The 10,200-nt window shown below is 39.7% G+C and overlaps 1 long non-coding RNA gene across 1 annotated transcript in view; it reads right to left on the bottom strand.

The window, feature by feature from the left end:
• Positions 1-4,724: 4,724 nt before the first annotated feature.
• Positions 4,725-10,200, bottom strand: part of LOC105089078 (uncharacterized) — a 97,770-nt gene continuing 92,294 nt past the window's right edge. The window contains exon 7 of the long non-coding RNA XR_010380556.1: positions 4,725-5,163. This is a non-coding gene — a long non-coding RNA (uncharacterized LOC105089078). The remainder of the gene's footprint in view (positions 5,164-10,200) is intronic.

Below are 10,200 nucleotides of genomic sequence, written 5' to 3'. Positions count from 1 at the left end.
AAACAACAAGATCCCACTATACAGCACAGGGAACTATATTCAATAGCTTGTAATAACCTATAATGAAAAAGAGTATATTTATTTCTATTTCTATATATCTATTATTTATAACCTATTTTAATATAGAGTAAATATATTCAATTTCTATATAATTATTATATATTTATGTATATGTATAACTGAATCACTATTCTGTACGCCAGAAACACAACATTGTAAATCATGTATGGTCTCACTTGAGTATTGCTTCCTTTTATATCTTACTGGTGAAGGCATAATTGGTAAGGAGCTAGAGGAGACAATAGAAGCCCCATCTAATTCATGCTGAGGAATTTACAGTGGCACTGTCCATGCCCACCCAGTGTTTTCAACCAGCTGAGTGGTCTAGGCCAGCAGGTTGAGCATTGACAGCCACATCCATTCCCCAACATGATCTTGACCTCCTCAGCTGCTCACTTGTTCTCATCTCCCATCTTTGTCTCGTGCTCTGCTCCTGATACTCTATACCTGGTACCACTCACCCGCTACAACCTTGGCTCTACCAACACCTGCACTCCCATCTACTGTGAGGCAGGCAGTGAACAACCCAGACTGAGCCTCACAGTTCCTGGAACACTTCCTCAGCCCATGCAGCTCATGAACAGCCCCGGTTGCCTCAACTCCTAAATGAGAAAATTTGAAAAAAGCAAACTGAGGCTATGATCTGTCTAACAGGTTGTTAGATGTGACTCTTTGTATTGTCTCCTGCTTTAAGCAGGGGCCCCAAAACACAGACTAAACAATAAGTAGCAAGGACAGTCCTGTTCTAAGGTGAGGTATTAGACTGTAAAGGGGGTGTCCTAACCCAGTTTTACTGTCAGTGCCTCACTCGTATCCAGGCTGTATATGTAGACTAAGAATCCATGAGGAGAGGCAAAAGATGGGAAACGTATTCGTTTGCAGAGAGTTGTCACGTGATCTGAATATTCCCATCAGCATCCCCATAGGGATTTGGGAGGTTGCCTCTCCCCACCTCAAGGCAAGCACGGGGGCAGTCAGGCACTTCAAGAGAGCATTCAAAGGTCTTGGCCCATGTTCTCTTGAGTGTCAGCAACACAAGGACTAGTGCTTGAGTCTGGGGACAAAAGGAGGCAACTAGAGTCTATAGGAGGCTTGCTGCTCTGTCTTCAGGACAAGGAAAGAGAATCCTCATGAGAATGGCCTATACTTCCAGGTGGGAAAATGAAGATGAATTTCTCCGGGGCCAGAAATGGACTATGTAGGAAGGAGGCATACTGGGTTTCTTAAGAGTGACTCTATCAACTGGGGCTGCCTAGAGGGATGGGGTATTCCTCACAGAGAACTACTCAGGGGAGAATTGTAAGTGGTCAAGTAGGCAAGACAGGACAATGCCGAGGAAACTACAGGGAACATTTTTCAGCAGAAGAATCCCATGAGAATGAAGACCTGTTTCAAATATACCATGCCACTTGTGATCTAGTAAAGTTTTAACAACCAGATCTCCCGGAAAAGAGTCCACATTTGTAGTGTTTCTGACTTATATGGTATGATTCCTTGGATTCTGATTCCCACCACAGCCAACCTCAGGTGATCAGCGTGACATCACTGAACATAGAGTTGGAAAAAGATGCACAATAGGACACCATTGTAAAGTGTTTCCACCATGCTGTACAGTAGACATAAATACACTCAAGATAGGAACATAGATAATAGTAAAATGTAGTTAATTAGGAGGTAATTAGTATTATCTTTGATTTTACAACATTTATTTAATTGTAAACTTGTATATAATTTAATTTTTAATGATGGCTGGATCTAACAACCACTCCAAATTCCTGATAATTGAACAATTAGCTCTTGAGAGTTGGTACAGGCAGATTCCGGCATACCACTGTACCATTTCCAGAAGGCACAGATGTCATGTTACAGCCAGTCTCTTCAGGTAAGACCTTTTCTGTCCCTCACCTGGCATCCTTCTTCTGCCGTATTTCCTAACAGACATAGTCTGGTGGCAGAGAGAAAGTAGAACAAGATGGGGAAGAAGGAAACCAGCCAAGCTCCCCTCCCAACTGCAGGCTTTCGGTCCTGCAATAGCCCTGGGCCGGCAGAGGGGTGAAGCTTAAATTGAATGAGAGTTAGGAGTTCTATGATTATTAGACTAAAATAAACTTTTTAATATCTGAAAGTATCTAGAGCATGAGTTGTCCACATTTAGTAGTTCATGTCACAGAAGCTCCATTTGTCCAGTCCCCGCTTGACTTTTGAGTCTCTGTCAGGTGGAGGCGGGATTATATATTTTAGAGCCATGAAAGAGCCCCTCTCCCCTCTGGTAAAATTAACTAATGAATGAGAAGACTCCACCTACTATGCTAGGAACCCTAAGAAAAAGGAGATTTTTATACATGGTGACCTGAAAGAACTCAGCCTTTTCCTTAGTAGCTAGCAGCTCTCCACGAGCCTTCTTACCACTCTGATTTGCCTGGTTTATTCCCAAGAGTGTTCTGTGGCTACAAGAACAACCCTCTCACCTGTCTAACCAAGCGAGAGAGCACTTCCTGGGAAGCAATTCTGTGGAAGGGGGCTTGCTTCCGTGGCCAGAATTACATCCCTGAGAAACCCTAAGATGAATCTGGGATCTTGTCTGCAGGCAGGGCTTCAGGGGCCTCCTTTTTGCTCCTGGAGCTCACAAAAGACATGTTAATAAGCAAGGTTTATTCATAATGTAATAATTTTTTAAATGTTTAAAGGTGCCTTTTTATGCACAGGACACCTTTTACAAAGTGTGCAGTACAGGTTTGTATATATTATTTACTATACTAAATATTGCACAATGTAAGTTTATATAGCACTGTAATTCTTCATACAAAATATTCTGAAGAACAAACTGTAACTCAAAGATATTATAACTCGGAAAAGGTGTTGTTCCCTATCATAGGCGTTCATATGGCAATTGATCAAAAATTATTTATTGATGCTCCCTTATATGACCATTGCTGGACAACATGGGGAATATATTCATTGACTCCATAAATATTTATTGAGTTTTATTGAGTGCCTGCTGTGCTCCATCCTCTATTCAAGACACTGGACTATCTTCGAATGACCTTAACTTCAAGGTACTGGAGGATACAGCAATAAACAAAATAAATAAGGCCCTTATATTCTGAAGCTTATTTTCTAGAGGTGGGAGGACAATAAATAAGCAAACAAAAACAAAAATAGAACATATAGATTGTGAGAAGTGCTCTGAAGGAAAAAAAAAACCAAAACATGGAGATGTGATAGTAACTAGGAGAGATCAGTCTTCAAAAGTCTTTTAGGAAAGGCTTCTCTAAGGAGGTAACTTTTGTTTGGAAGACTGAGACTGAACTAGTAACATAAACAGCTGTAGGAGCAAACAACAGGTTATTTAAGAGAGAGGACCAGGTGTGGCTAAGGCCTTGGTGGACAAGAAGAGGTATAAGATGGGAGTGGAGAGGTTGACTCTCTGTCAACATGCAGAGTTCTGAGTCTTGTGGAAAAAGTTGGAATTTTCTTCTTGGTGCAATGGGAAGCTATTGACTAGTTTTAAGCAAGGGAGTGACAAAATTCTGGGTGTTACATTTAAAAAAAAAAATTACTCTGACTACCATTTGGAAGGGTGGAGACAGAGAAAGGGAGAAATCAAAAGTTTATCTGGGGAGTCCTGAGGGAGATGACAGTGTCTTGGACTTGATAAGGAGTCCAGCAAATGTAGAGAAATGGGCAGATTTGAGCTAGGTTTTGAAAATAGAACTTTCTGATGAATTGGATGTGCTATTGACTTGAAGGGTATGAAAAATCCTCTCGACAGTGGAGCCTATGTATCTTCAGTGCCTATAAGATTATCCTGAATGTGCACATGTTTGTTGAGTGCATAAAAGTTGCTGAGCATGCAGGACCATAGGGACCAAACAGGAAACACAGAACAGTTGTTATCGAACCCTACTCTATGTGCCATCTGTGACAGCTACTAGAGAATATCAAACTAGTGGTCAGCTATTCCAGGTGGGCGGCAAGTGTGGCAGGATAGGATTAACAGGTGGCAAAATGAAGAGGAGAGTTGTTCCAGCTGGAAAGTGGCAGTGACTCAAGAATCAACTAATGAAAGGGTGTGGCAACCAAAAAACTGCCTGACAGGAGGTAAGGGCGTGTAAATCCTGTTGAAAATACCCTAAAAGATACATTTAAACCTCTCTCATTTTTTAAAGCCATGAGCTATTTGCTTCTATGGATGTTAGGGTAGATTTTAAAAGCTAAACCTTGGGGCCGGAGTGCGAGGCAGGGGAAGCAGCTTGGTGGCAGAGCGTATGTTGAGCATGCACGAAGCTAAAACTTGCAAACTCTCAGATACCCAGAATGCTGTGTCACCTTCCCAAGTCCTCTGTGTTGTGCTTTCCGGGGTTTAGAACTGCAGTTCAACTAAGATATAAAATAGCTATTCTCAAAATCAAGAGTTTGTGGGTGCTGCCAGGCAGCTAAAACTCTCAGAAAATACTCATCTTAGAATGACCTTAACTTCAGCTTCTCCCCCTGCCAGGAGTTTGCCTCATTAAGGTCTCCCTGGAGCAGTTGTTATCACTGAATCAGTAAGACTTCTGACGTTATTAAGTGCAAGACAGACACATGAAATAGGAACATTTGAAAAAATGTGGTTAGAGTCTACTAAACTTAGCATTAACATCTTAGCAAATGTTAACATTTTCTTCAACAGATTGTATTTATTTTTTAAGAACAGTTTTAGGTTTGCAGCAAAATTAAATGGCAAGTCCAAAGAATTCCCACATATTCCCCCCCTACCCAACTTCCCCCTCTACCAACACTCCTAATCAGATTAAGACAGTATTTTAAACATGGTGATTCTGCACGCACACAATTTTTTCACGCTTCTTTTGTCTGACAAAAACAAACAAGTTAAAGATTATTTTTCACAATGTGCATTTGTTGCAGCTAAGACATCTCTGATGGTTTAGCATGACTGACCCTTCAATTTTCCTCACAGACCAAGTCGATCACTCCCTCATGGGCACCAAAAACAGCTTCTCTGCATATTTCACAAGGGCTTTCCTCTTGTCGGCGGGATGTGTCAGCTGCCTTCATCCCACCACCTTCCCTGCCAGGCTTAAACTGTCAACGATCTTTTTCCTTAAATAAATGAAAAGAATAAATCTTCTGAAACTAACTGCATACCCTGCTGGATTTATCTGTCTGTGTTTTATTATTGGTAAACTAGGGCTTTGAATTTTGATTGAAATGTAGTTTCATCATAAAGAGTGGAGTCCACCCAACCCTTTCTCATGCGATTCCTGAGAAAATCTGCAATGGAGACAATTCAGTGCAAACATAGTAGGAATAATTAAGCAAATTAGCAGAAATCTAGTGCTTTGATTCATTACCTTGTATCTTTATCACATACTTACTCTGTGCCAGATAAATGAAATGGCTCCTGTTCTTATTTTTTTAATTAAAAAAATTTTTTTAACAGAAGTATCAGGGATTGAACCTAGGACCTTGTGCTGATCACTGAGCTATACCAACCCCCCTAATTAAAAAAAAAAAAAATTATGGCCCCTGTTCCTGAGGGGCTCAGTTTAATGTGGTTGTTCTCAATGGGCTGATTTGACCCCTCCCCCACAAAGGACACTTGGCAATGTCTGGAGATACTTTTTTCATTGTCACTACAGGAAAGGTGCTACTGGCCTCCAGCAGGTAGAGAACAAGGGAGCTGAACACCTCTGATACACAGGACCACTCCGTAACGAAGAATGTCAGTGGTGCCCCAAATAGGCACACCCCAAAATGTCAGTAGTGCTGAGGTTGAGATACTTCGGTCTATTGAATGAAAGTATATTACAGATTTACTGAACAGTAACCTAAATCCTCCCTGGAGGATTCCACCTGCTGGGAATCCTCACTTAGAATGACGTGCTTGGGGGTTTATACAAACATCTCAAACCTGCAAACAGAAATAGGTCCAGCCAACATCAGAAGAATGCACAAGTGTGCACAGACGGTTTTGCTTTCTGTGATGTTTTCTAGGGCAATGATTCTCAATCTAAGGACCACTGTAGCATTCCACAGAGAGTTTAAAAAATTTGGTGACCAGTTTGCACCTCTACTAGGGATCCAGTAGAGAAATGTGGGGCTTGGTACAGAGAGTTGGGTGCTAGCCCAGACTCTTCAGTGCTCTTTTTCTCTTTCTTTCTTTCCTTCTTTTCTTCTTCCCTTCTTTCCTTCCTTCTTGCTCTCTTCTCTAAATTCACCGAGTGCTTAGATACACTATTTCACATTTCACTATGTATAGCTTTAAAGATATAGTCTAGTCATTTCATGAATGGAAATATTGTTTTCCTAAGAGATGACACAATATGAAATTTCACCTCTACTTCTTTTTGGCCTCCTTTGGCTTAATGTAATGCTAACCATTTAAGTGCTAAATAGTTGGTGCTCAGTGATAAATAAGGGAAGGAAAGACTCATATCTTAATATAAAATCTCCAAATATAGAGATAGGAAGAGAGGGGGAGGATCAAATATGTCATAACATGACAATTAAACACAATGCAATGGATCAGAAGGGGAAAACTCTATAAAGATTATTACTGGGACAATGGTGCAATCTGAATATGGACTGTACATTAGATGGTAATATGTATCAAAGTTAAATTTACCTGTGGGGAGGGAAATAGATCAGTTGGAGAGCACATGCTTAGTATGTATGAAGTCCTAGGTTCAATCCCCAGTACCTCCTTTAAAAAAAATTAGATTTACCAAATTTGGTCATTGTTTTGTGGTTACATAAGAGATTGTCCTTGTTCCTAGGAGATCCAACAGGAAAGGGTAAAGGGTTAAACTATCTGTAACTTACTCTTAAATGGCTCAACAACACAAATAGTAGTAATAATAATACATGTGCGTGTGCATTTATATGTATACATAGATGTAAAGAGATGGTGATAAAGCCAATCTGGTGGAATGCTAACAATTAGAGACTCTAGAGGAAGGATGTAGGACCGTATATTGTACTCTTCTTAGCCATTGTTCTACAAAGTTTTCAAAATAAGAATTTTGAATTTAAAATTTACATTTATATAAAATATTGTGAGCAATATTAACTTAGGCTTGGCAGTTGTTTGAATGCATACAGCAAAGAAGAGTGAAAGGTAGTTTCCTGCAAGTTACACCTTTGCCATCTGCTATAAACATGAATTACTTATGTGGCTGAGACAAGGTTCCTGTGTGAGATGGAATCAAGCCAAGTAAAGAAGTGTTGTCCTTTTCTGATTAGGCAACATATGCTAAAGCTTCAGTTGGATGGAAGCCTGTAAAACTTGGATGGAGAGATTCTCTAGCTCCCTATTCCAGCTGAAGGAACAGTGTCCAATTCCTTATTCCCACACTGTCAAGAAAAGTTTATTTTTCTGTTCCTTCCTGCACCTCTAATGTGATAAATCAATGGAAGAATATGGCCAAGGTATAGGTCAGAGGCCTAATTTTTTTTTCATTCCTCACCTCAAGCCCTGAAAATATTCTAACTCCAGTCCAATGCTAATTCATTTAGACTACTAAGTTTTATTTTTTTCCTCCCATGGCACTCCTAAATACTCTGTATTTCTTCAAAGGTTCTATACCCCCAACACCTGAAAATGTACAGACACTACCATGATCTAGAGAGATTCCAGACTATTATATACGCTTATCATCTCATAACCGTGAAGAAGTGAACAACTTATCATCCCCATTGCCCCAAATTTGAAACATCACTCATTGTTTTGTTATCTTGGATAATCTAACAAATGCTGAATGAGTGCCAAACCTCCTCCTCTCCCAGCCTTTCACCATCTCGGGAAATCCCGGCGGCTGGGGCAGTGCTACCCTTATTCACCCCTTTCTTTACCCCTAAGGACATCAATGAGTTCTGCAAGTTCCACTTTCAAAATACATTCTGATGTAGAGAGCAAACTTATGGTTACTAGGGGGAAAAGGGGTGGGAAGGGATAAACTGGGAATTCGAAATTTACACCTGTTGGGGAGTGATGGAAATGTTAGGTATCTTGACTGTGGTGGTGGTTTCATTGATGTGTGTACATCTATCAAAATTCATCAACTTGTACACCTGAAATATGTGTCGTTTACCGTTCAGGAACCATACCACAATAAAGGTGTTAAAAAAAAAAAAGGGAGAGAAAGTAACAGGGGAAGCAAAAACAAACAGCAACAAAAAATGTCCTGAGTCTAGCTCCTTCTCACACCTGAGTTCAAACCACGATGACCTCTCACCTTGATGACAAAAACTGCATCCTTATGGATCTGCTCCCACTCTTGCCCTAGACAGTCATTCTCCAAACTGCATCTAGAATGATCTTCTAAAAATATAAATCAAATTATATCACTTCCATTTTCAAAATCATCTCACAATTCCCATCACACTGAATAATCCAAGATTCTTTTTGAGGCCCTAAATATACTGGCCCCTACCTACCTCTCCTACCATTTACCACACAGTTCATAAGATCCCAGCCCCACCAGCTTCCTGCTGTCCCTCCCTCCTTCTCCCTTATCCTCCTGGGAGCTCTTAAAGGCCAGGACTATGAGAAGGTCAAAGAGATTAACATTTTGGAAAACCTCCATTCACTTTTCACTTCTCAGGTTTGGCATTACACATTGGTGGTAGGGCAGGTGCCCATCTGAGATGATAGGAAAGGCAACTGTGCCAAAAAATACCTTCTCTACTGGACTATTACATAGTCTGAAATTCTGCTTTTAAGGATTAAATTGTTAGTTTTTTTTTTATCAAAGTATAGTTGATTTACAATTTGCTAGTTTTCAGTGTACAGTGTAGTGATTCAGTTATATAATATGTATATATATATATATTCTTTTTCATCATAGGTTATTACAAGATATTGAATATAGTTCCCTGTGCTATACAGTAGGACCTTGTTATTTATCTATTTTATATATAGTAGTTAGTATCTGCAAATCCCAAACTCCTAATTTATTCCTCCCTGCCTTTCCCCTTTAGTAACCCTAAATTTGTTTTCTACATCTGTGAGACTTTCTGTTTTATAAATAAGTTCATTTGTATCATTTTTTAGATTCCACATATAAGTGGTAGCATATATTTGTCTCTGTCTGACTTACTTCTTACTATGATAATCTCTAGGTCCCTCCATGTTTCTGCAAATGGCAATATTTCATTATTTTTATGGCTGAATAGTATTCCATTGTGTATATATACACCACATCTTTACTCAATCATCTGTCAATGGACATTTAGGTTGTTTCCATGTCCTGGCTTTGTAAACAGTGCTGCTATGAATATTGGGGTGCAAGGATTAAATTATTAAGTCATCGACATCAAGGTGTTGCTTCTTCTTTAATTATTCAGACCATTAACAAGTTCTTAATGAATAATGTTCTTCCCTGTCCTCAGTGCCTAGCACATCACTTGCACGTGTAGGTATTCAATTAATATTTGTTAAGTAAATGAATAGACTCTCCTCTTTGAGTTGACTACCTCATCTTCCTTGTCAGGCACTCAAGTCTCTATTCTGCATGTCTTTCCTTTACCACTTCAATTTCTTTTAATTATACACCTGGATTTTTTCCAGAAATAAATATGCTAGCTACTGGTTAACAGCAAAGACCTTGGCATCTGAGATGAAGGGCACAGATGCTTTTCTCAAATCTAATCTCTTCAGTCTACCATTCAAACTTGCCAAGGAAGGCACTTTATTTTCTGGCCCATGTGTTCCAAATGTCCCCATCCAGCTTCCCAGCTTGCACCCTCCACTGTGAGGTGACTAGCCTCCCCCATTGTCCTCTCTCAACTTTACAGCTGCTCCCATGTTTACTCTCACCTTTACAACTGCTCACATGTTCCTCCACCCCCTTCCTTCTTCAGTCCATGGAAGTAACACTCATTCTTCAGGGTTTGGATCAAAGAACATCTCAGACCATGCTAAGCTAATTAATCTTGCTTTCCTCTTAAATCTTATAGCAGTAAGTATTAGTACCACTTGTTTGAACACATAATTACATATTATCCTGCATAATCTAATTCTCCCTGCATTTATCTTGTCTCTCCAGAATGACTGTATAAGCAAGGAATATATTTTACTTTTCTTAAGTATTTCTTCAATATTTCACACCGAGCCCAGCTGGTTGCTTTTACATAATC

This window comes from Camelus dromedarius, chromosome 4 (genome assembly GCF_036321535.1).
Source record: "Camelus dromedarius isolate mCamDro1 chromosome 4, mCamDro1.pat, whole genome shotgun sequence".
In the NCBI taxonomy this organism is placed as follows: Eukaryota; Metazoa; Chordata; class Mammalia; order Artiodactyla; family Camelidae; genus Camelus; species Camelus dromedarius.
This window is presented reverse-complemented; position numbering and strand designations above follow the sequence as displayed.